The sequence below is a fragment of the Pseudophryne corroboree genome, chromosome 3 (assembly GCF_028390025.1).
Source record: "Pseudophryne corroboree isolate aPseCor3 chromosome 3, aPseCor3.hap2, whole genome shotgun sequence".
In the NCBI taxonomy this organism is placed as follows: Eukaryota; Metazoa; Chordata; class Amphibia; order Anura; family Myobatrachidae; genus Pseudophryne; species Pseudophryne corroboree.
In genome coordinates this window covers 73736624-73763718 of record NC_086446.1, presented here as the reverse complement: position 1 = coordinate 73763718, position 27095 = coordinate 73736624, and the positions used below count along the sequence as shown (strand labels likewise).

Sequence of the window (27095 nt, the reverse complement as noted above, 5' to 3'; positions counted from 1 at the left end):
CTGGGCCCACTGCACTCAGCACATGTTGCTGAGTTTGTCGCCCTAACCAGAGCGTGTGAATTGGCCAAGGGTAAGTCAGCTAATATATACACAGATTCTAGGTACGCCTTTGGAGTAGTGCATGATTTTGGGGCCATATGGCGCCTCAGAAATTTCATGACGGCAGCTGGCACACCTGTAGCGCATGCGTCCCACATCAAAAGGCTTTTGACAGCAATACAGGAACCAGACAGAGTGGCTGTTATCAAGTGCAAAGCACACACTTACAACCAAGACCCAATTTCACTTGGTAACAGCCGGGCAGATGAAGCTGCTAAATCAGCAGCAAGCACCCCCATACAAACGAACATCACATCACTGATGACATTTAACACGATTAACACACAACAATTAATTGAAATGCAAAATTTGTGTTCCCTACAGGAAAAGGCAGTCTGGAGGGCAAAGGGGTATGGCCAGGAGTCCTCAGGACTGTGGACAGGTGGACACGGTAAGCCGGTGGCCCCCAGAGCATATCTTCCAAGCCTAGCTGAGGCGGCACATGGTCTGACTTATCTGGGTAAAGAGGGTATGTGCAAATTGGTAAAAGCCTACTGGTATGCTCCAGGATTCTCTTCTCATGCAGGTAAGAGAGCAATGACATGCTTTACTTGCTTGAGGAAGAATATTGGAAAGACAATACCAACAGAGCCATCCCATATCCCTCCTACAGACAGACCTTTTTAGGTAATACAAATCGACTTCATAGTTACCACCCTGTAAGAATTTGAAATATGTGTTAGTTTGTATTGATGTATTTTCCAACTTGGTAGAAGACCCGGAGAGAACTCGGGACAAAGAGCAGAGTGTAGAGAACCTCGTATCACTGGAGTATTTGTTCCGGGAAAGTTGAGAGGCAGGACTGTTGAAGGGCATCTGAGCACAGAGAGTAACAAGATCTAGAACAGTTGTCGCACCATTTTCTTTTTTCACCTCCCCATGCATTTTCGTTTTTTTTCTCCTTCTTATTTTCCTCCTTTCCCCTAACGAAATGGATCGATCACAAGAGACTGCGTTTCAGGTTCTGTTAGTAATTCTGGTTGGTGAGAGTCCCAGAGAGGTCGAGCAGGTATCTGGAATGGGTTCTGATGGCGAGTATGAATTTGTAGGATCTCAGGAGCAGCACATCACTCTAGTAAAGGCTGGCATCAGTAAGCGCTCTGGTAGTCAGGGAGCTCGGAGGCACTGTGAAGGGTTATTGTCTGATGAATATTGTATTTGTAGGAATTGTGAGAATATAGTAGAGGATGGGTGCATCCAGAGATGCCAGTCCAACCTTAATATCAACATGGACCACCATCCGTTGAGTGATTACCACTCACTAGTGGGTAAGGTCTTAAACCAGACAGAATGCTGGGTGTGCTCACAAGTACCTCAAGGTCAGAGTAAGTCAGGATTAGTACCATACTCTTTAGAAATAGATGAGTTATTCGAATTACGGGGTGGGAGACCAGTGGACAAGAAATTCAATATTTCTAGGCCCCCTAGTTTGAATCTCCACCAGTATCATGTAGACATGTCCTTATTGTGTTTTAATATTTCCAATTACCGAAAACCGGGAAATTGGGATGTGACGTGGAATAACCAGACAATTACCTTTTCACACAGAGCTGATAGGATACCCATAGACTCTGAACTTGTACGCCAAATAGCCAATAGTGGGAGGTATTTTCGGTATAGGTATACTCGTGGAAGCAAGACCATGTGGGTTGGTAAAGTATCGTCAGGGTATTGTGCTCATATCATCCAGCCCGATACTTGTACTGAGCAGATGGGAGAACTAGGGATTGGTTTTTGTCCCCTATGTTCTCCCAGATGATGTCTATTTCATATGTGGGAGGAAAGCGTACAAGTGGCTTGCCCCGAGCTCAGAGGGATTGTGTTATATTGGGAGAGTACTACCGGAGGTCATGACCATAACCCATGATAAAATGAAAGACGTTCACCACAGTGCTCAGGCTCCTTATACTCAGACTGTCACGATCCGGGTATCTGGACGCCATTACTTACCCTTCAGATGCCTCCTAAGGCGGGCTCAGCGTTCCAGGACCGGATTCCGCTGTTCCTGAGTTTCCACATACAGAGTGGTCTTTTCATCAGCCGCGGCCTCCGCTGTGCCCGCGTGGTTAAATGTGCATCTATCAGCCTGGCGTCTCCTGTCTTCGGTGGCCGGCGCCGCCATTACTGTTTCCCAGACCACATGGATTACAAACCAAACTTCCCTCCAAGTGTCTGCATGGGCGCAGCCATCTTGGATTCTGTCATCTGATCATTTCCACCAATCTGCTGTCTGTGTTGTTGATTTGCATAATTGCCTAGCCAACCCCTTCCTTGCTGCAGGTATAAGTAAGCTGTACCTGAGCAAGGAAGACGTCAGTGCTTTGGTTGTCAAACCTAGTTCCTGTTTGTCTCTCTTCTATGATTGTCTTCCAGGTTCCAGCTCCTGTCTCAAGACTTCCACCATAGAGACCCGCACCAGCATTCCACCTGCGGTGTAGCCTGACTCTCCAATCCATTGTGGATTCATCTGTTTCCAGCTACAACACTACCTGCTTCCAGCCTCAGCTTCCAGCAGAGTACAGCTTCCCTTAAAGGGCCGGTGTCCTTTCTACACTTTACCACTCTCCACCGGAATTATTATTTCTCCGCTCTCAAGTTCTACATTTCAGTTCACATTTCATCGCTCCCAAAGTTCATTTATTATTTAACTGGTTCCAGCCAGTATCCACTCCGTGCTAACAACAGTCTGGTTCCAGCCAGTATCCACAGCAGCTGTTTTACCTTCAGCAACCCAGCTCTTCCTGGAACACCAGCTGGTATAATCCTGGGTTATCTCCATTGCTACAGCCGGGCCTGGTAAGGACTTTCCATCTAGAAGATCATAAGAACTATCTCACACTACCAGTGCCCTGTGGCTCCTGCCATGCTGTAGTACTCAGGAACTGTATTTATTCTTTGCTGACTTTTACGTTTTCTTTTATTGCTGCTGTGATGCGGAGTTGTCATAATAAACATCATTGACTTTTATCTAAGTTGTCGTGGTCACGCCTTCGGGCAGTTATTATTCATGTTACTTACATGTCCAGGGGTCTGATACAACCTCCCAGGTTCCGGTACATCTCAGCCCCTACAACTGAGGCTGCCTCCCGTCAGCTCAGGCCCTCAGTTGTGACAGTAAGCACTGACCTAATGAATCCAGCCGGAGACCAGGATCAAGCGGCCAGGCCGATGCAAGAACTGGCAGCCCGACTAGAACATCAGGAGGCTGCACAGGGCCACATCATCCGCTGTCTCCAGGATCTCTCTACTCGGCTGGATGGGATTCAGACAACTCTCCGTGGATCAGGCGCGTCTGGTGCGTCAACCACAGTGACTCCAGCTATAACCCCACCCACCTTACCCATTTCTGCTCCACGTCTTCATCTTCCAACGCCAGCAAAATTTGACGGATCTCCAAGATTCTGCAGGGGATTTCTCAACCAGTGTGAGATTCAGTTTGAGCTACAACCTGGCAATTTTCCCAGTGACCGTACAAAAATTGCCTACATTATTTCTCTTCTCAGTGGCTCAGCCCTTGATTGGGCATCACCGTTATGGGAGAGGTCCGACACCCTGCTATCTTCTTACACTGCATTTGTGTCAACATTCAGGCGCATCTTCGACGAGCCAGGCCGGGTAACTTCAGCTTCGTCTGAGATTCTCCGTTTACGCCAGGAATCACGTACTGTAGGACAATATCTTATACAGTTCCAGATCCTGGCATCCGAACTGGCATGGAACGACGAGGCCCTGTATGCTGCATTCTGGCATGGTTTATCCGAGCGTATTAAAGATGAGTTAGCTACCAGAGACTTACCCTCCAAGTTAGATGAGCTAATCTCACTTTGTACGAAAGTTGACTTGCGTTTCAGAGAGAGAGCAACTGAGCGTGGAAGATCATCTGCTCCAAAATCTTCTACTCCTCCTCCTCGCCAACTGTCACCAACTACAGATGAACCCATGCAAATTGGTCGTTCCCGTTTAACTCCTGCTGAGCGCCGAAGACGTCTCTCCGAGTTTCTCTGTCTGTATTGTGCAGCTCCGTCTCACACCATTAATGCCTGTTCCAAACGTCCGGGAAACTCCAAATCCTAGCTCGCCAAGGAGAGGGCCGGCTAGGAGTAATGATCTCCTCTCCATCTCCTCAAGATTGTAACCTCCCAGTCTCGCTTCAAGTTGCTCAACGTTATCAGAACGTCATTGCCCTCCTGGATTCCGGAGCAGCTGGGAACTTTATTACTGAAGCCTATGTTAAACGGTGGTCCCTACCCACCGAGAGACTTCCTTCTTCCTTTTCCTTAACTGCTGTGGATGGCAGTAAAATTTTTGATACAGTTATTTCTCTAAGGACTCTACCAGTTCGTCTGAGAGTGGGAGTTCTTCATTCCGAACTTATTTCATTTTTAGTGATTCCAAGAGCCACACATCCTGTGGTCCTGGGCCTTCCATGGCTCCGTCTTCACAATCCTACAATTGATTGGACGACTACGCAAATCCTGGCATGGGGTTCCTCCTGTACTAAGACATGTTTGTTTAAAGTGTTGCCTGTCTGTTCTTCCTCCCCCAGGTCGTCTGATGTTCCACCTCCTCCATATCAAGATTTCACGGATGTGTTCAGTAAAGCTTCTGCTGATATCCTTCCTCCTCATAGAGAATGGGACTGCCCGATTGATCTCGTTCCAGGGAAGGTTCCACCTCGAGGCCGAACTTATCCGTTGTCTCTCCCCGAGACACATTCTATGGAGGAATACATTAAAGAGAACCTAGCAAAGGGGTTCATTCGACCTTCTTCTTCTCCAGCCGGCGCAGGCTTCTTTTTTGTAAAGAAGAAAGATGGTGGTCTGCGGCCGTGCATCGACTACAGAGGTTTGAACGACATTACCATCAAGAACCGCTATCCTTTACCCCTGATTACTGAGCTCTTTGACAGAGTTAGCGGAGCTACCATCTTTACAAAGCTGGACCTGAGAGGTGCATACAATCTCATCCGGATCCGTGAGGGTGACGAGTGGAAGACCGCATTTAACACCCGTGACGGACATTATGAGTACCTCGTCATGCCCTTCGGATTGAGCAATGCTCCAGCTGTCTTCCAGCATTTCGTCAATGAGATCTTCAGAGACATTCTATACCGTCATGTCGTGGTCTATCTAGATGATATCCTCATTTTTGCCAACGATTTAGAGGAACATCGTTTCTGGGTAAAGGAGGTTCTGTCCCGTCTCCGTGTCAATCATCTCTACTGCAAATTAGAGAAATGCGTCTTTGAAGTCAAGTCCATTCCGTTTCTAGGGTACATTGTGTCCGGTTCCGGACTAGAGATGGATCCTGAGAAACTACAAGCAATCCAGAATTGGCCGGTACCCTTAACCCTCAAAGGGGTCCAGAGGTTCTTAGGGTTCGCCAATTATTACCGAAAGTTTATACGAGACTTTTCCACCATTGTGGCGCCTATTACTGCTTTCACCAAGAAGGGTGCTAACCCGTCCAAGTGGTCTGAAGAAGCCATGCAAGCTTTTCATCTTTTAAAACAGAGGTTCATCTCTGCACCTGTCCTGAAACAGCCTGACATCGACTCTCCTTTCATCTTAGAGGTGGATGCCTCCTCCGTTGGAGTAGGAGCGGTGTTATCTCAGAGGGCTAAAGATGGTCATTTACATCCTTGCAGTTTCTTCTCACGGAAGTTCTCCCCAGCGGAGCGCAACTATGCCATTGGCGACCAGGAGTTGCTAGCCATCAAGCTCGCTCTAGAGGAGTGGAGATATCTGTTGGAGGGAGCTTCTCATTCAATCACCATCCGTACAGACCACAAGAACCTTCTATATCTAAAAGGCGCACAATGTCTCAACCCTCGTCAGGCCAGATGGGCACTTTTCTTTTCCAGGTTCGACTTTAAACTCCAGTTCTGTCCGGGCTCTCAGAATCGCAAGGCCGATGCCCTTTCCCGCTCATGGGAGCAAGAAAATGAGTCAGAGTCTTCAGACAAGCATCCTATTATAAATCCGTTGGCATTCTCCACGGTAGGGATGGACTCTACGCCCCCATCAGGGAAAAGTTTTGTGAAGCCGACACTAAGGAAGAAGCTCATGCATTGGGCCCATGCTTCCCGTTTTGCCGGACATACAGGTATCCAAAAAACCCTGGAGTTTATCTCTAGGTCCTATTGGTGGCCAACTCTGAAAAAGGACGTTTTGGAGTTTATTGCATCTTGCCCAAAGTGTGCTCAACATAAAGTATCCCGCCAGTCGCCTGCGGGGCAACTGGTTCCACTATCTGTTCCCCGTCGACCATGGACCCATTTGTCGATGGATTTTATTACAGATTTGCCCATGTGCAACAAGTTCAATACCATCTGGGTGGTAGTTGACCGGTTCACCAAGATGGCACACTTCATTCCTCTCACCGGTCTTCCGTCAGCTTCCAAGTTGGCTCAAGTATTCATACAAGAGATCTTCCGACTCCACGGTCTTCCAGAAGAAATTATCTCAGATCGAGGAGTTCAATTCACAGCCAAATTCTGGCGAAGTTTATGTCAAGTCCTCCAAGTCAAGTTAAAGTTTTCCACGGCTTACCATCCTCAGACCAATGGTCAAACTGAGAGGGTGAATCAGGACTTGGAGGCCTTCCTCCGCATCTATGTGTCCTCCTCTCAAGATGACTGGGTTCAATTACTTCCCTGGGCCGAGTTCTGTCATAACAACCAGTATCATTCTTCATCTTCTTCAACACCATTCTTCACCAACTTTGGATTCCACCCTAAAGTCCCTGAGTTCCAACCGCTTCCAGCAACTTCTGTTCCCGCAGTGGATATCACCTTGCATCAGTTTGCCAATATCTGGAAGAGCGTACGATCAGCTCTGCTCAAGGCATCGTTCAGGTACAAGAAGTTTGCGGATAAGAAGCGTCGAGCAGTTCCTGCTCTCAAGGTGGGTGATCGGGTATGGTTATCCACGAAGAATTTGAGGTTAAGAGTTCCCAGTATGAAGTTTGCACCTCGCTACATCGGTCCTTTCAAAATTGATCAAGTCATCAATCCTGTTGCTTACAGACTCCAGTTACCTCCCTTCTTAAAAATACCCAGGACATTCCATGTTTCCCTGTTGAAACCGCTAATCTTGAATCGGTTTCATTCCTCACTTCCACCAACTCCGAAAGTCCAAACTCAACGAGGCGTTGAGTATGAAGTGGCCAAGATCCTGGACTCACGTCACCGTTACGGTCAACTTCAGTATCTCATTGACTGGAAGGGCTATGGTCCTGAAGAACGCTCTTGGACCAATGCCTCTGACGTCCATGCTCCTGCCTTGGTCCGAAATTTCCATGCAAAGTTTCCTTTAAAGCCTAAGAAGTGTCCTGGGGCCACTCCTAAAGGGGGGGGTGCTGTCACGATCCGGGTATCTGGACGCCATTACTTACCCTTCAGATGCCTCCTAAGGCGGGCTCAGCGTTCCAGGACCGGATTCCGCTGTTCCTGAGTTTCCACATACAGAGTGGTCTTTTCATCAGCCGCGGCCTCCGCTGTGCCCGCGTGGTTAAATGTGCATCTATCAGCCTGGCGTCTCCTGTCTTCGGTGGCCGGCGCCGCCATTACTGTTTCCCAGACCACATGGATTACAAACCAAACTTCCCTCCAAGTGTCTGCATGGGCGCAGCCATCTTGGATTCTGTCATCTGATCATTTCCACCAATCTGCTGTCTGTGTTGTTGATTTGCATAATTGCCTAGCCAACCCCTTCCTTGCTGCAGGTATAAGTAAGCTGTACCTGAGCAAGGAAGACGTCAGTGCTTTGGTTGTCAAACCTAGTTCCTGTTTGTCTCTCTTCTATGATTGTCTTCCAGGTTCCAGCTCCTGTCTCAAGACTTCCACCATAGAGACCCGCACCAGCATTCCACCTGCGGTGTAGCCTGACTCTCCAATCCATTGTGGATTCATCTGTTTCCAGCTACAACACTACCTGCTTCCAGCCTCAGCTTCCAGCAGAGTACAGCTTCCCTTAAAGGGCCGGTGTCCTTTCTACACTTTACCACTCTCCACCGGAATTATTATTTCTCCGCTCTCAAGTTCTACATTTCAGTTCACATTTCATCGCTCCCAAAGTTCATTTATTATTTAACTGGTTCCAGCCAGTATCCACTCCGTGCTAACAACAGTCTGGTTCCAGCCAGTATCCACAGCAGCTGTTTTACCTTCAGCAACCCAGCTCTTCCTGGAACACCAGCTGGTATAATCCTGGGTTATCTCCATTGCTACAGCCGGGCCTGGTAAGGACTTTCCATCTAGAAGATCATAAGAACTATCTCACACTACCAGTGCCCTGTGGCTCCTGCCATGCTGTAGTACTCAGGAACTGTATTTATTCTTTGCTGACTTTTACGTTTTCTTTTATTGCTGCTGTGATGCGGAGTTGTCATAATAAACATCATTGACTTTTATCTAAGTTGTCGTGGTCACGCCTTCGGGCAGTTATTATTCATGTTACTTACATGTCCAGGGGTCTGATACAACCTCCCAGGTTCCGGTACATCTCAGCCCCTACAACTGAGGCTGCCTCCCGTCAGCTCAGGCCCTCAGTTGTGACACAGACTCACTATGAACACATCATCAAGAGACACATCATAGACAGGGCAGAGCACGCAGCCTCTGATTTGATCCACAAATCCACCGGGATTCAGTTCCTTCTCGCATTAGACATTACCCGTACTGCCAGAGGAACTATAAATTATAGGTATATCCATGCGCTAGCGAACTTGATAGATAATATCACTGAGATGTATGACGACACCTTCAGGTATACGGGAAGGGAGTTACAAGCTTACAAGAAGGAACTGATTCAGCACAGGATGGTCCTTAATTATGTCACAGACAGGTGGGTACTGTGTTACTCTGGCAACTTAATATGGTGTGAAGTGCTGTACTTATATTACAAACAGCACTGACGACCCAACGGAGATCATCGATCAAAAGATGGACGATATCTTGCAGTTGAAGTGGGAGTTCAGGAGGAAGCACAACCTTACCTTAGCGACTGTGAGTAATGAACTGACCGGCTGGGTCTCATGGTTGAACCCACGTATATGGTTCTCAGGTTTAGGAGAGTGGGCTCAAAATGTCATTATGAGCGTGGGGAAGTTTCTCCTTTGTATCCTGGGAGTCGTCATAATTATTGGTTCGATATTTAGGTGTGTTCAAATTTTAATGCGGCCCAAGCACAACACAAATTTGATGAGTTTAAGGAGCGAGGGCGCTGTTATAGCAGCAGATTTAATTTATGACCCATCCATAGAGAAAGTGTTATGATAAGGATTGCAAATGAATTTCACGGCCTGTTTCTTTCACCCGTTTTTCTTTGTCTCCCCCTCTGCCCAGATACATCCATCCGGAAAAGACGTCAGGCCTACCCAAAATGTTTATGTGAATGTATTTTTATATATGTGTCTTATCTTCATCTCTGCAACCTCCAGCTAATGGCACACATAGTCGACAGGTGATATCCACATATACTAGCACTCACATATGTTTCCGCCTCCATGTATCATCAACTAAATGTGCACCCCATTTGTTGGAACAAGAAGCCGAAAAGAGCTCGGTAGTGTTTGTTGGCCCATTTACAGACCCTTAATACGGGATGAGAATGATTTAATGTATACTTCGCAATACCTCAAAGCTTATGTATAACATATACGGCACGATTATACATGCCCCTCAGACATGGATTGATACATACATGCTGTTTATTATCCCACTAGGTCATATATTTCCCACCCTCAACTCTACCCCGACCATCCAAGCTTCTGTAGATATTGTATAGATATTTTTCTGTTTATTGATTAGATAGTGGCAGTTATTGGTGAAAGCCAAAGGGTGGACTGTCAAAGTCGAAAAATATTGCAGTCCACACATCACGTACAAATTACACACAGATGGCCTCCGTGCGTGTACTTGTTCTACCGTGCGTGCGCATATTCGCAGTTTGCGTATGGTCTCTCCCGCGGTCCTGCGCATTAGTGCGTGGTATGAGTATTTACGGTAGAGTTTGTGGACGCATGGAAAAGCTATCAAAACACATTGCATAATTAATCCAAATAGTGCACAATGTACACATAGTCTCCCTGCACCACACCAGCAAGTTACAACAGTTTAAATGGTATCAGAACAAAGGGATTCTCCTTTACAGGATTGGAGGTGACAGAACAAGGTTATAAGGTGGTGTTTGGTATCCAGCTGTAGGGTATTTTAAGAGTAATATTCCAGTGTTGGTTTGCAGAAGATCGCACGTTCCTGCGAATAGTTATGTGCAGGGCAGAATATAGATATAAACTGTATTTCTGTACATTAGGTATGCGGCGGGAACCCAGAGGAGACCACCCACAAGTGCATCTGGAACAGACATCGCCCACCTATTCAAACCAACCTATGACCCTCTTGTACTGTAAATGACCATCCCTGTGTCCAATGGACAAAGAGATTACAGTATCCATTGTGTCAAGTTTTGGAAGATTGTATAAAAGGAGCCATCTGCAGGCCTGGTCACACAAGACTCTAAAAGTTATCTATCTAGATGACCGAGGACCAGACTGGGTAGCGCGGCAAAAATCAAACAAGTATGTACCATTGACTGTTGCCATTATTCTTTGTATTGTATTGCTTTGTTATTGTAACCCCCTTTCAGTAAAAATATGTTTTGGTGTCAGAACCCGGCATTTTAAATACAATCTGGTGTCGTGTTTACCTTTCCCTGCTAAGGTTTAAAGTGTATTGTTATCGCATGCATAGCTGCTAAGGGTTCACGGTGTATCTTTGGGTGTGTACGCGCTGAGTGTACTTTGTACAGCCAGCACAGCGTTTGTACGCAAAGTCCGTACACGGTGCGGGACTCTGTATGCTAATGGTGTAATAAGTACGTAGGTTGAGGATTAAGTATAGCGGCCGCAGCGGCTCCATTTAAAGTGTATGAAATGTCTTTTTAAAGTGTTGCTTTTAGTCCTGTATGTAAATCAGCATTTACATAATCCACATGGATCGTAAAGTATGAATAAGTTAAAAAAAAAATAATGTGGAAAAACTCATGTCGATCTTGTTCATGTCGACCTATTGTGCGTGTCAACCTATTTCAGGTGTCGACCAATTGGTGTCGACCTGGAAACCAGATACCATCCTGGTTATAATAAGAATTTACTTACCGATAATTCTATTTCTCATAGTCCGTAGTGGATGCTGGGGACTCCGTCAGGACCATGGGGAATAGCGGCTCCGCAGGAGACAGGGCACAAAAAAGTAAGCTTTTAGGATCACATGGTGTGTACTGGCTCCTCCCCCTATGACCCTCCTCCAAGCCTCAGTTAGGTACTGTGCCCGGACGAGCGTACACAATAAGGAAGGATCTTGAATCCCGGGTAAGACTCATACCAGCCACACCAATCACACCGTACAACTTGTGATTTGAACCCAGTTAACAGTATGATAACAACGAAGTAGCCTCTGAAAAGATGGCTCACAACAATAATAACCCGATTTTTGTAACAATAACTATGTACAAGTATTGCAGACAATCCGCACTTGGGATGGGCGCCCAGCATCCACTACGGACTATGAGAAATAGAATTATCGGTAAGTAAATTCTTATTTTCTCTAACGTCCTAGTGGATGCTGGGGACTCCGTCAGGACCATGGGGATTATACCAAAGCTCCCAAACGGGCGGGAGAGTGCGGATGACTCTGCAGCACCGAATGAGAGAACTCCAGGTCCTCTTTAGCCAGAGTATCAAATTTGTAGAATTTTACAAACGTGTTCTCCCCTGACCACGTAGCTGCTCGGCAAAGTTGTAATGCCGAGACCCCTCGGGCAGCCGCCCAAGATGAACCCACCTTCCTTGTGGAGTGGGCATTTACAGATTTAGGCTGTGGCAGGCCTGCCACAGAATGTGCAAGTTGGATTGTGCTACAGATCAAACGAGCAATCGTCTGCTTAGACGCAGGAGCACCCATCTTGTTGGGTGCATACAGGATAAACGGCGAGTCAGATTTTCTGACTCCAGCCGTCCTTGAAATATATATTTTCAATGCTCTGACAACGTCCAGCAACTTGGAGTCCTCCAAGTCGCTAGTAGCCGCAGGCACCACAATAGGCTGGTTCAAGTGAAAAGCCGAAACCACCTTAGGGAGAAAATGAGGACGTGTCCGCAGTTCTGCCCTGTCCGAATGGAAAATCAGATATGGGCTTTTGTACGATAAAGCCGCCAACTCTGATACTCTCCTGGCTGAAGCCAGGGCCAGTAGCATGGTTACTTTCCATGTAAGATACTTCAAATCTACCGATTTGAGTGGCTCAAACCAATGGGATTTGAGAAAATCCAAAACTACGTTTAGATCCCACGGTGCCACTGGAGGCACAATGGGGGGCTGTATATGTAGTACACCTTTGACAAAAGTTTGTACTTCAGGCACTGAAGCCAATTCTTTCTGGAAGAAAATCGATAAGGCCGAAATTTGAACCTTAATAGACCCCAATTTGAGGCCCATAGACAATCCTGCCTGCAGGAAATGTAGGAATCGACCCAATTGAAATTCTTCCGTTGGGGCCTTCTTGGCCTCACACCACGCAACATATTTTCTCCAAATGCGGTGATAATGTTGTGCGGTCACTTCCTTCCTGGCTTTAATCAAGGTAGGAATAACTTCCTCTGGAATGCCCTTTTCTTTTAGAATCCGGCGTTCAACCGCCATGCCGTCAAACGCAGTCGCGGTAAGTCTTGGAACATACAAGGTCCCTGCTGAAGCAGATCCCTTCTTAAAGGTAGAGGCCACGGCTCTTCCGTGAGCATCTCTTGAAGTTCCGGGTACCAAGTCCTCCTTGGCCAATCCGGAGCCACGAGTATTGTTCTTACTCCCTTTTGCCGTATAATTCTCAGTACCTTTGGTATGAGAGGCAGAGGAGGAAACACATACACGGACTGGTACACCCACGGTGTTACCAGAGCGTCCACAGCTATTGCCTGAGGGTCTCTTGACCTGGCGCAATATCTGTCCAGTTTCTTGTTGAGGCGAGACGCCATCATGTCCACCTTTGGTTTTTCCCAATGGTTCACAATCATGTGGAAGACTTCTGGATGAAGTCCCCACTCTCCCGGGTGGAGGTCGTGTCTGCTGAGGAAGTCTGCTTCCCAGTTGTCCACTCCCGGAATGAACACTGCTGACAGAGCTATCACATGATTTTCCGCCCAGCGAAGAATCCTTGCAGCCTCTGTCATTGCTCTCCTGCTTCTTGTGCCGCTCTGTCTGTTTACGTGGGCGACTGCCGTGATGTTGTCCGACTGGATCAATACCGGCTGACCCTGAAGCAGCGGTTTTGCCAGGCTTAGAGCATTGTAGATCGCTCTTAGCTCCAGTATATTTATGTGAAGAGACGTCTCCAGGTTTGACCACACGCCCTGGAAGTTTCTTCCCTGTGTGACTGCTCCCCAGCCTCGTAGGCTGGCATCCGTAGTCACCAGGACCCAGTCCTGTATGCCGAATCTGCGGCCCTCTAACAGATGGGCACTCTGCAACCACCACAGAAGAGACACCCTTGTTCTTGGTGACAGTGTTATCCGCTGATGCATGTGCAGATGCGATCCGGACCATTTGTCCAGCAGATCCCACTGAAATATTCGTGCGTGGAATCTGCCGAATGGAATTGCTTCGTAAGAAGCCACCATCTTTCCCAGGACTCTTGTGCATTGATGTACTGACACATTTCCTGGTTTTAGGAGGATCCTGACAAGTTCGGATAACTCCCTTGCTTTCTCCTCCGGGAGAAACACCTTTTTCTGAACAGTGTCCAGAATCATTCCCAGGAACAACAGACGTGTCGTCGGTGTCAATTGAGATTTTGGAAGATTCAGAATCCACCCGTGTTGTTGAAACACTACTTGGGTTAGTGCTACTCCGACTTCCAGCTGTTCTCTGGACCTTGCCCTTATCAGGAGATCGTCCAAGTAAGGGATAATTAATACGCCTTTCTCTATCGTCCTAGTGGATGCTGGGGTTCCTGAAAGGACCATGGGGAATAGCGGCTCCGCAGGAGACAGGGCACAAAAAGTAAAGCTTTAGGATCAGGTGGTGTGCACTGGCTCCTCCCCCTATGACCCTCCTCCAAGCCTCAGTTAGATTTTTGTGCCCGGCCAAGAAGGGTGCAATCTAGGTGGCTCTCCTAAAGAGCTGCTTAGAAAAGTTTAGCTTAGGTTTTTTATTTTACAGTGAGTCCTGCTGGCAACAGGATCACTGCAACGAGGGACTTAGGGGAGAAGAAGTGAACTCACCTGCGTGCAGGATGGATTGGCTTCTTTGGCTACTGGACATTAGCTCCAGAGGGACGATCACAGGTACAGCCTGGATGGTCACCGGAGCCTCGCCGCCGGCCCCCTTGCAGATGCTGAAACGAGAAGAGGTCCAGAATCGGCGGCAGAAGACTCCTCAGTCTTCTTAAGGTAGCGCACAGCACTGCAGCTGTGCGCCATTTCCTCTCAGCACACTTCACACGGCAGTCACTGAGGGTGCAGGGCGCTGGGAGGGGGGCGCCCTGGGAGGCAAATGAAAACCTTTTTTGGCTAAAAATACCTCACATATAGCCTCCGGGGGCTATATGGAGATATTTAACCCCTGCCAGAATCCATTAAAGAGCGGGAGACGAGCCCGCCGAAAAAGGGGCGGGGCCTATCTCCTCAGCACACAGCGCCATTTTCCCTCACAGAAAGGTGGAGGGAAGGCTCCCAGGCTCTCCCCTGCACTGCACTACAGAAACAGGGTTAAAACAGAGAGGGGGGGCACTAATTTGGCGTTAGAAATATATAAAAGATGCTATAAGGGAAAACACTTATATAAGGTTGTCCCTATATAATTATAGCGTTTTTGGTGTGTGCTGGCAAACTCTCCCTCTGTCTCTCCAAAGGGCTAGTGGGTCCTGTCCTCTATCAGAGCATTCCCTGTGTGTGTGCTGTGTGTCGGTACGTGTGTGTCGACATGTATGAGGACGATGTTGGTGAGGAGGCGGAGCAATTGCCTGTAATGGTGATGTCACTCTCTAGGGAGTCGACACCGGAATGGATGGCTTATTTAGGGAATTACGTGATAATGTCAACACGCTGCAAGGTCGGTTGACGACATGAGACGGCCGACAAACAATTAGTACCGGTCCAGACGTCTCAGAAACACCGTCAGGGGTTTTAAAACGCCCGTTTACTTTAGTCGGTCGACACAGACACAGACACGGACACTGAATCCAGTGTCGACGGTGAATAAACAAACGTATTCCTTATTAGGGCCACACGTTAAGGGCAATGAAGGAGGTGTTACATATTTCTGATACTACAAGTACCACAAAAGAGGGTATTATGTGGGATGTGAAAAAACTACCGTAGTTTTTCCTGAATCAGATAAATTAAATGAAGTGTGTGATGATGCGTGGGTTCCCCCCGATAGAAAATTATGGGCGGTATACCCTTTCCCGCCAGAAGTTAGGGCGCGTTGGGAAACACCCCTTAGGGTGGATAAGGCGCTCACACGCTTATCAAAACAAGTGGCGGTACCGTCTATAGATAGGGCCGTCCTCAAGGAGCCAGCTGACAGGAGGCTGGAAAATATCATAAAAAGTATATACACACATACTGGTGTTATACTGCGACCAGCGATCGCCTCAGCCTGGATGTGCAGAGCTGGGGTGGCTTGGTCGGATTCCCTGACTAAAAATACTGATACCCTTGACAGGGACAGTATTTTATTGACTATAGAGCATTTAAAGGATGCATTTTCTATATATGCGAGATGCACAGAGGGATATTTGCACTCTGGCATCAAGAGTAAGTGCGATGTCCATATCTGCCAGAAGATGTTTATGGACACGACAGTGGTCAGGTGATGCAGATTCCAAACGGCACAAAGGTGTATTGCCGTATAAAGGAAGAGGAGTTATTTGGGGTCGGTCCATCGGACCTGGTGGCCACGGCAACTGCTGGAAAATCCACCGTTTTTACCCTAAGTCACATCTCTGCAGAAAAAGACACCGTCTTTTCAGCCTCAGTCCTTTCGTCCCCATAAGAGTCATATCTGCCCAGGGATAGAGGAAAGGGAAGAAGACTGCAGCAGGCAGCCCATTCCCAGGAACAGAAGCGTTCCACCGCTTCTGCCAAGCTCTCAGCATGACGCTGGGACCGTACAGGACCCCTGGATCCTACATGTAGTATCCCAGGGGTACAGATTGGAATGTCGAGACGTTTCCCCTTCGCAGGCTCCTGAAGTCTGGTTTACCAAGGTCTCCCTCCGACAAGGAGGCAGTATGGGAAACAATTCACAAGCTGTATTCCCAGCAGGTGATAATCAAATTACCCCTCCTACAACAAGAAAAGGGGTATTATTCCACATTATATTGTGGTACTGAAGCCAGAAGGCTAGGTGAGACCTATTCTAAATCTAAAAAAATTTGAACACTTACAAAGGTTCAAATCAAGATGGAGTCACTCAGAGCAGTGATAACGAACCAGGAAGAAGGGGACTATATAGTGTCCCGAGACATCAGGGATGCTTACCTCCATGTCCAAAATTTGCCCTTCTCACTAAGGGTACCTCAGGTTCGTGGTACAGAACTGTCAATATCAGTTTCAGACGCTGCCGTTTGGATTGTCCACGGCACCCCGGGTCTTTACCAAGGTAATGGCCGAAATGATGATTCTTCTTCGAAGAAAAGGCGTCTTAATTATCCCTTACTTGGACGATCTCCTGATAAGGGCAAAGTCCAGGGAACAGTTGGAGGTCGGAGTAGCACTATCTCGGATACTGCTACAACAGCACGGGTGGATTCTAAATATTCCAAAATCGCAGCTGATCCCGACGACAAGTCTGCTGTGCCTAGGGATGATTCTGGACAAAGTCCAGAAAAAGGTGTTTCTCCCGGAAGAGAAAGCCAGGGAGTTATCCGAGCTAGTCAGGAACCTCCTAAAATCAGTGCATCATTGCACAAGAGTCCTGGTAAAGATGGTGACTTCCTACGAAGCAATTCCATTCGGCAGATTTCACGCAAGAATTTTTCAGTGGGATCTGCTGGACAAATGGTCCGGATCGCATCTTCAGATGCATCAGCGGATAACCCTATATCCAAGGACAAGGGTGTCTCTCCTGTGGTGGTTACAGAGTGCTCATCTTCTAGAGGGCCGCAGATTCGGCATTCAGGATTGGATGCTGGTGACCACGGAGGCCAGCCCGAGAGGCTGGGGAGCAGTCACACAAGGAAAAAATTTCCAGGGAGTGTGATCAAGTCTGGAGACTTTTCTCCACATAAATATACTGGAGCTAAGGGTAAATTTATAATACTCTAAGCTTAGCAAGACCTCTGCTTCAAGGTCAGCCGGTATTGATCCAGTGGGAAAAACATCACGGCAGTCGCCCACGTAAATAGACAGGGCGGCACAAGAAGCAGGAGGGCAATGGCAAAAACTGCAAGGACTTTTCGCTGGGCGGAAAATCATGTGATAGCACTGTCAGCAGTGTTTCATTCCGGGAATGGAAACTGGGAAGCAGACTTCCTCAGCAGGCACGACCTCCACCCGGCAGAGTGGAAACTTCATCGGGAAGTTTTCCACATGATTGTAAACCGTTGGGAAATACCAAAGGTGGACATGATGGCGTCCCGTCTGAACAAAAAACGGGACAGGTATTGCGCCAGGTTAAGAGACCCTCAGGCAATAGCTGTGGACGTTCTGGTAACACCATGGATGTACCAGTCGGTGTATGTGTTCCATCCTCTGCTTCTCATACCTAAGGTACTGAGACTTATAAGACATAGAGGAGTAAGAACTATACTCATGGCTCCGGATTGGCCAAGAAGGACTTGGTACCCGGAACTTCAAGAGATGCTCACAGAGGACTTATGGCCTCTGCCGCTAAGAAGGGACTTGTTTCAGCAAGTACCATGTCTGTTCCAAGACTTACCGCGGCTGCGTTTGACGGCATGGCGGTGGAACGCCGGATCCTAAGGGAAAAAGGCATTCCGGAAGAGGTCATTCCTACCCTGGTCAAAGCCAGAAAGGAGGTGACCGCACAACATTATCACCACATGTGGCAAAAATATGTTGCGTGGTGTGAGGCCAGAAAGGCCCCACGAAGAAATTTCAACTCGGTCGATTCCTGCATTTCCTGCAAACAGGAGTGTCTATGGGCCTCAAATTGGGGTCCATTAAGGTTCAAATTTCGGCCCTGTCGATTTTCTTCCAGAAAGAAGTGGCTTCAGTTCCTGAAGTCCAGAAGTTTGTCAAGGGAGTATTGCATATACAACCCCCTTTTGTGCCTCCAGTGGCACTGTGGGATCTCAACGTAGTTCTGGGATTCCTCAAATCACATTGGTTTAAAACCAGTCAAATCTGTGGATTTGAAGCATCTCACATGAAAAGTGACCATGCTCTTGGCCCTGGCCTGGACCAGGCGAGTGTCAAATTGGTGGTTTTTTTCTCAAAAAAGCACATATCTGGTTGTCCATTTGGACAGGGCAGAGCTGCGGACTCGTCCCCAGTTCTCTCCCTAAGGTGGTGTCAGTGTTTCACCTGAACCAGCTTATTTTGGTGCCTTGCGCCTACTAGGGACTTGGAGGACTCCAGGTTGCTAGATGTTGTCAGGGCCCTGTAAATATAGGTTCCAGGACGGCTGGAGTCAGGAAAACTGACTTGCTGTTATCCTGTATGCACCCAACAAACTGGGTGCTCTTGCTTCTAAGCAGACTATTGCTAGTTGGATGTGTAATACAATTCAGCTTGCACATTCTGTGGCAGGCCTGCCACAGCCAAAATATGTAAATGCCCATTCCACAAGGAAGGTGGGCTTATCTTGGGCGGCTGCCCGAGGGGTCTCGGCTTTACAACTTTGCCGAGCGGCTATTTAGTCAGGGGCAAACACGTTGGTAAAATCCTACAAATTTGATACCCTGGCTAAGGAGGACCTGGAGTTCTCTCATTCGGTGCTGCAGAGTCATCCGCACTCTCCCGCCCGTTTGGGAGCTTTGGTATTATCCCCATGGTCCTTTCAGGAACCCCAGCATCCACTAGGACGATAGAGAAAATAAGAATTTACTTACCGATAATTCTATTTCTCGGAGTCCGTAGTGGATGCTGGGCGCCCATCCCAAGTGCGGATTATCTGCAATACTTGTACATAGTTACAAAAATCGGGTTATTATTGTTGTGAGCCATCTTTTCAGAGGCTCCGCTGTTATCATACTGTTAACTGGGTTCAGATCACAGGTTGTACAGTGTGATTGGTGTGGCTGGTATGAGTCTTACCCGGGATTCAAAATCCTTCCTTATTGTGTACGCTCGTCCGGGCACAGTATCCTAACTGAGGCTTGGAGGAGGGTCATAGGGGGAGGAGCCAGTGCACACCACCTGATCCTAAAGCTTTACTTTTTGTGCCCTGTCTCCTGCGGAGCCGCTATTCCCCATGGTCCTTTCAGGAACCCCAGCATCCACTACGGACTCCGAGAAATAGAATTATCGGTAAGTAAATTCTTATTTTTCTTCGTAGAAGAACCATCATTTCGGCCATTACCTTGGTAAAGACCCGAGGTGCCGTGGACAAACCAAACGGCAGCGTTTGAAACTGATAATGACAGTTTTGTATCACGAACCTGAGATACCCTTGGTGTGAAGGGTAAATTGGGACATGCAGATAAGCATCTTTTATGTCCAGGGACACCATGAAGTCCCCTTCTTCCAGATTCGCTATCACTGCTCTGAGTGACTCCATCTTGAACTTGAATTTCTGTATGTACAGGTTCAAAGATTTCAGATTTAGAATAGGTCTTACCGAACCGTCCGGCTTCGGTACCACAAATAGTGTGGAATAATACCCCTTTCCCTGTTGTAGGAGGGGTACCTTGACTATCACCTGCTGAGAATACAGCTTGTGAATGGCTTCCAATACCGTCGCCCTTTCTGAGGGAGACGTTGGTAAAGCAGACTTTAGGAACCGGCGAGGGGGAGACTTTTCGAATTCCAACTTGTAACCCTGAGATACTACCTGCAGGATCCAAGGGTCCACCTGTGAGCGAGCCCACTGTGTGCTGAAAATCTTTAGTCGACCCCCCACCGCCCCTGAGTCCGCTTGCACAGCCCCAGCGTCATGCTGAGGGCTTTGTAGAAGCCGGGGAGGGCTTCTGTTCTTGGGAAGTAGTTGCTTGCTGCAACCTCTTACCCTTTCCTTTGCCTCTGGGCAAATATGACTGTCCTTTTGCCCGCTTGTTCTTATAGGAACGAAAGGACTGCGGCTGAAAAGACGGTGTCTTTTTCTGTTGGGAGGTGACCTGAGGTAAAAAAGTGGATTTTCCGGCTGTTGCCGTGGCCACCAGATCTGATAGACCGACCCCAAATAATTCCTCTCCTTTATACGGCAATACTTCCATATGCCGTTTGGAATCCGCATCACCTGACCACTGTCGCGTCCATAAACTTCTTCTGGCAGATATGGACATCGCACTTACTCTCGATGCCAGAGTGCAAATATCCCTCTGAGCATCTCGCATATAAAGAAACGCGTCCTTTAATTGCTCTATAGTCAATAAAATACTGTCCCTATCCAGGGTATCAATATTTTCAGTCAGGGAATCCGACCACACCACCCCAGCACTGCACATCCAGGCTGAGGCTATTGCTGGTCGCAGTATAACACCAGTATGAGTGTATATACTCTTCAGGGTAGTTTCCAGCCTCCTATCAGCTGGATCCTTGAGGGCGGCCGTATCAGGAGACGGCAACGCCACTTGTTTTGATAAGCGTGTGAGCGCCTTATCCACCCTAGGGGGTGTTTCCCAGCGCGCCCTAACCTCTGGTGGGAAAGGGTATAATGCCAATAAATTCTTAGAAATTAGCAGTTTTCTATCTGGGTTAACCCACGCTTCATCACACACGTCATTCAATTCCTCTGATTCTGGAAAAGCTACAGGTAGTTTTTTCACACCCCACATAATACCCCCCTTTGAGGTACCTGCAGTATCAGAGATATGCAAAGCCTCCTTCATTGCCGTGATCATATAACGTGTGGCCCTATTGGAAAATATGTTTATTTCTTCACCGTCGACACTAGATTCATCTGTGTCGGTACCTGTGTCGACTGACTGAGGTAAGGGACGTTTTACAGCCCCTGACGGTGCCTGAGACGCCTGAGCAGGTACTAACTGGTTTTCCGGCCGTCTCATGTCGTCAACTGACTTTTGCAGCGTGCTAACATTATCACGTAATTCCATAATTAAAGCCATCCATTCCGGTGTCGACTCCCTAGGGGGTGACATCACCATTACCGGCAATTGCTCCGCCTCCACACCAACATTGTCCTCATACATGTCGACACACACGTACCGACACACAGCAGACACACAGGGAATGCTCTTATCGAAGACAGGACCCCACTAGCCCTTTGGGGAGACAGAGGGAGAGTTTGCCAGCACACACCAAAGCGCTATAAAATGTATATAAACAACCCTAAAAGGTGTTGTTTCTGTTATATGCGCTTTATATATAAAAATATCGCCAAAATATGCCCCCCTTCTCTGTTTTACCCTGTTTCTGTAGTGCAGTGCAGGGGAGAGTCCTTGGAGCCTTCCTCACAGCGGAGCTGAGCAGGAAAATGGCGCTGTGTGCTGAGGAGAATAGGCCCCGCCCCCTAAAACGGCGGGCTCTTCTCCCGGAGTTTGCGATATCTGGCAGGGGTTAAATACATCCACATAGCCCCAAGGGCTATATGTGATGTATTTTAGATATAGAAAAAGGTATTATACATTGCTGCCCAGGGCGCCCCCCTCAGCACCCTGCACCCTCAGTGACCGCTGGTGTGAAGTGTGCCGACAACAATGGCGCACAGCTGCAGTGCTGTGCGCTACCTTATGAAGACTGAAAGTCTTCTGCCGCCTGTTTCCGGACCTCTGGACCTCTTCAACTTCGGCATCTGCAAGGGGGGTCGGCGGCACGGCTCCGGGACCGGACTCCATGGCTGGGCCTGTGTTCGATCCCTCTGGAGCTAATGGTGTCCAGTAGCCTAAGAAGCAAATCCATCCTGCACGCAGGTGAGTTCACTTCTCTCCCCTAAGTCCCTCGTAGCAGTGAGCCTGTTGCCAGCAGGACTCACTGAAAATAAGAAACCTAAAAACTTTTTCTAAGCAGCTCTTTATGAGAGCCACCTAGATTGCACCCTGCTCGGATGGGCACAAAAACCTAACTAAGGCTTGGAGGAGGGTCATAGGGGGAGGAGCCAGTACACACCATGTGATCCTAAAAGCTTACTTTTTTGTGCCCTGTCTCCTGCGGAGCCGCTATTCCCCATGGTCCTGACGGAGTCCCCAGCATCCACTAGGACGTTAGAGAAAAATGTCTTACTTCTAGGCTGGCAGGAGATAATCCAGCACCCGCCCTTTAACTAATCTAAACTCATCATAACACAATTCTAGCAACCACCTTGCTCATGGCAAGCTACTGCAGTCCTTCCATCAGGAGACTCTGGAGCTGTGATAACATAAGACAAGACCAGAGGCACCTTGGTTCCCAGTAGACCATATGGGTAAATAGGAAAAAATATATTCTTTTTTTTAAAATACATTTCAAATTATGGACCTTATTCAGTAAGGAGTGCAGATTCTGCGCTGCTTCTGCAATCCTTCCAATCGCATGCTGGGGCTGCCCATCGCAGGGTAAGGCTGCCCAGCAGGAGTTTTTTAGATCGCAGCGGCTGCATGTGACGTCACGCAGCTGGGCTAAAAACACCGCCGATATGCACCCGTTTCCCTGCCGCCGCCCCAAAAATGCTTTGTCACCGCCCCCCCTCCCCGTTCACAGTTAATGGAGGGCCGACCGCATTAACTGCAGTAGTATGTGCAGGACGTGACCTCATACCCTCCAACTGTACCTTTTTAATAGGTACAGTACCTTTTTTTCATGGTCATTTTTGCCTCTCCAAACTTCTATTGAAAGTATAGGAAAAGGGGCGTGGCCACGCCCCCTTTACGCGCGGCCACGCCCCTTTTTCGGATTTGTACCGATTTTTCTGTGTAAAATGTTGGAGGCTATGTCAGACCTGCGCATGCGAGCGGCGGGTCTGTTGCTGAAATTGCAGTCAACGACCTGAATCAGCCCCAATATTTCTTTTATATATTAGAAGTTTATTTATTTGACGCTTGCAGCAGCTGCAAGTGACCCTTGCGTCAGACATTAGCCCTCCTGGCATCCCAAGAGTAATGCAAGAAGAAGGGGGGACTCTAGTCACCAGATACAGCTTAGCATACCTCCCAACAGTCGGTCCCTCATTATCCCTTACACCACAGAACATGGACCAAAGACCATGTATGTACTGATCACACTTGTGTGCAATGCTGGTGTGTGTCCACCATTTTCCTGTAGTACACGGGTGCATGCTGGGCTGAAGGACAGGGAGATAACAGACACATAGAGCACACACTATCCACAGCACAGAAGTAGAAATACTTTAACGTGGTAAATAAATAATAGTACTGGAACTGTAGAGATATCTCACTGCTCTTCAACTAACGCGGACTATATGCTGACAGGCGGCCATTTTCATGTGGTCCCGATCTCTCCCTCAAGTGAAGACAGAAATTTAATACTGTGTGTTTCCCTATCGCCCTGAGTGTAGCCGCCAATAGTGTATACTCGGACATACGGCTGTCAGCACCAGCGCGGGAAGTTTGCTGATAACAAGTTGCAGGTGGTAATAATAATTGGATAATATATAGTTATATAGTATTAGTATACGTTATTACAGATATTACCTCACTAGCTACATCATATACTGTAATGAGAGATTACTTGGAAGAGTATAGCAGCTGATTCGTTATACTGTATACTGATTCGTTATGCCACATATACTGTATGTGTTTCTGTATGTCATGTATAGGAGTGTGTGTATATTTACACGTATTTTATATATATATATATATATATATATATATACAATACATATAAAAATGTATGTTTGTATCTCTTACTCTATATATATATGGGTGAAGTGTACGGCGGCACTCGGGTAAATAAAGACAAGACGACAGCCTGTTATATGTGTGTGTGTGTGTGTGTGTAAATAGCGTTAGCTTGTGTGTGTATATATTTATATATACACACACAGATGTGTCCTTGATCGCATGCGACTTTCGCAAGTGTCAGCAGCGATGTGTGCGCACAGGACACATCTGTGTGTACTGTATATATATATATATATATCGAAAGAAGAGTGGAGGGCGCAGGTATAAGAAAAGGTTTACAATTCCATTTATTAAGAAACAATGCTCACATACATCTCAGCTTTAATCAGTGAACTAAATTCTCAGTTCGGCGGCTAAGCCTCTGGAACGCTCCCTCCCCCATTTGCTCGTACGGCAGATCACAGGAATCGCGGGGGGGCGCTCGTTGTTTCACCGGGACCCAGACACAGTCACAGCAATGCGTCTCTTGCTCCACAGGCCACGCCCAATGCATTTCGTCGATAGACTTCGTCAGTGGGGAAGAAACATTACTCCCCCCCCCGCTGGGTCGCCCGCCGGCCGTATCGGCCGTCTGGCACCTCGGCAGCACATTGCCAAATGTGTAGGGCCTATAATAGTGCAGGTTTTAGTGAAAGCCAGGCTTCAGCACAGAAGTCAAAATAACTGAGGTACTAATTAAGGCACCTGTGCTCAAGCATGGATATCGCTAAAACCTGGTCTGTTAGTATGCCTTGAGGACTGAGGTGGAAATGCCTTATCTAATGTGAACCCGCAATTGTGCGTTACCGCAATTCGCATGAGACGTCAGGTTTCTCGAGCTGAACGAAAGATATCGCGTGCAACCCCGATGCATTGTAATGAAGGATGGAACGAGATCTTGTTCCGTCATTCATTACATCGTGGAATGTGTACCAGCAATCTGCTATGGTCCGTGACGAAGTTGCCCCAACATAGTGTGTACCCGGCCTTAGACATTTAGGTTCAGTTCAGAACTTTGGGCCCCTGAGGTTATTAGAGAAAAAATGGGTAAGGTGGACTTTTGCGCACTCGGGGAAAAAAAGCTGCACACTTAGAATGCCAGAGGACATACAAACACCATATGTCGGGTACCAAATTTTGAAAAAAAGAGAAGAATGGTATCTATGATGTGCGCTGGTTTTCCCAAGGAAGTGACAATAATCATAAAACAGTCTGGTTTATGACAAATAAGACAATTGTTTTATTCTAAAACATCCATGATATTAAAGTGACACAGTGCATATATCATGGCACAAACATACAAGAACATATAATTAAAAGCTGATTATAAAAGATGTATTGCACAGACCCTTATTTTGTAAACGTTAGCAGTAAACATTAAAGGATAGTCTTTGTGCAAATTAGTTAGCAAGATGAGACTTCTGACTCGTACCGTTCAGGGTATGTGGTGTGTGCCTTGATGTAAAAGGGTTCCAGCTGGGCAGCCCAGCACCACACCACACGCTTAGCCCAATTGCAGGTGGAAACAGCAAAGACGGCAGTAGGAGTCCAAGAAGGTTGTGGATCCCGCTCCAAGCACAACGCGTTTCGGATTGTTATCCTTTTTCAAGTGCATGAATTGGAGTGGAGGATAGTGTCCTATTTAAAGGGCTTGTCCGGAAATGATTGGTTTCAAATTTCCCGCTATTGCGTTCCAACGTCTAACCGGAACCGGAAGTATGCGTTTCACCGGCGGTTTGCGTTCCAATGCTCGCCGTGACCGGAAGTGTGTCCTAACCTCTTGCGTTCCACAGCTTACCGCGACCGGAAGTAAGCATTGCCGCGACCGGAAGTAAGCATTCCATTCATTGGGGAGTGTTTTGTCTTGTCTCCGTAATTGGATATATTTGTTCCGCTTATTGTAGATGCAATTCCGGACTATATATTATAGAGAAATCAAGCATGCCACCATATTTCTACATGGTACTTAGTATTCCCATGAAGTCCATCTCTATCGGCAATGCTGAATTCTCTTATAATAATGTGAAAGAGAAAGAGAAAGGAAAAAAATGAGAAATAGTTTAAAACATGTTGAACCATATAAAAATATATCACATCATAAACCATTTTAATTCGAAGTCTGCATTAAGACCATTTGGGACCAGGGTATTTAAAACATAAATCCATTCCATTTCTTTCTTAGCTAAACGGATGTCTATGTCTCTATTCCTATTTGATTCTAACACTTGTTCTATACCAATAAACCTTTTTATTTTAAATTCACAGTTCTCATGACATGTTTTAAAATGAAGTGACAGAGGATGATTTAAATTTCCTTTTCTAATATTGTAAATATGTTCTGCCATGCGGATTTTTAAACTACGTGAAGTTTTTCCAATGTAAAAGAATCCACACATACATTCTATTAAATAAATAACGTTCCTAGAATGACAAGTGATGAAGTTCTTCAGAGTATAGGTTTTGCCATTAGCCTCAAACATGGTAGTTTTCCTAGTATTAAATGAGTTATTGGTGGATCGGCACATTAGACATGAGCCACATCTGTGAAAGCCTCTCGTCCTTTCACTGGTACTTTTAGGATCGTATAGGGTACTCTTTACTAATTTGTCTTTTAGAGACGGGGCTCGTCTGTAAATAAATTTAGGTCTGTCAGGCAGATATTCTTTTAGGACAGGGTCCTCTTGTAGGACCCTCCAGTTTTTTCGTATACTTTTTTCAACTGCTTTAAAGTGCGATCCATATTGACAGATAAATGCCCACTGTAGTGATGAATCTTTATTCTCAATCTTTTTCTTAGAGTTTAAGAGTTCATCCCTATTGATTTTATCAAGAGCAGTTCTTGCTTTCACTATATTATTCTCTGAGTATCCTCTATTTTTGAAACGTTCACTGACCAATTCTATTTCTGTTCTACATACCATCTCATCTGTACAGTTCCTCTTTATTCTTTTGAACTGACCTAAAGGTATTCCTTCTAACCACGTTTGATGGTGTTGACTGGAAGCATCAATATACGAGTTAGAGTCAGTTTCTTTTCTA

At 46.9% G+C, this 27095-nt stretch overlaps 1 protein-coding gene across 2 annotated transcripts in view; it reads left to right on the top strand.

The window, feature by feature from the left end:
* The window catches only part of LOC135054772 (cytolytic toxin-alpha-like), a 184405-nt gene that overhangs the window by 32864 nt on the left and 124446 nt on the right, over positions 1-27095 (top strand). Inside the window, exon 1 of one of the 2 annotated variants that reach the window (XM_063958096.1) lies at positions 23756-23803. The exons of the other annotated variant lie outside the window; for it this stretch is intronic. The gene's annotated coding sequence lies outside the window, so the exon portion shown is untranslated. Of the gene's footprint in view, positions 1-23755; positions 23804-27095 lie in introns of those variants that run through there. 2 annotated transcript variants of the gene reach the window in all.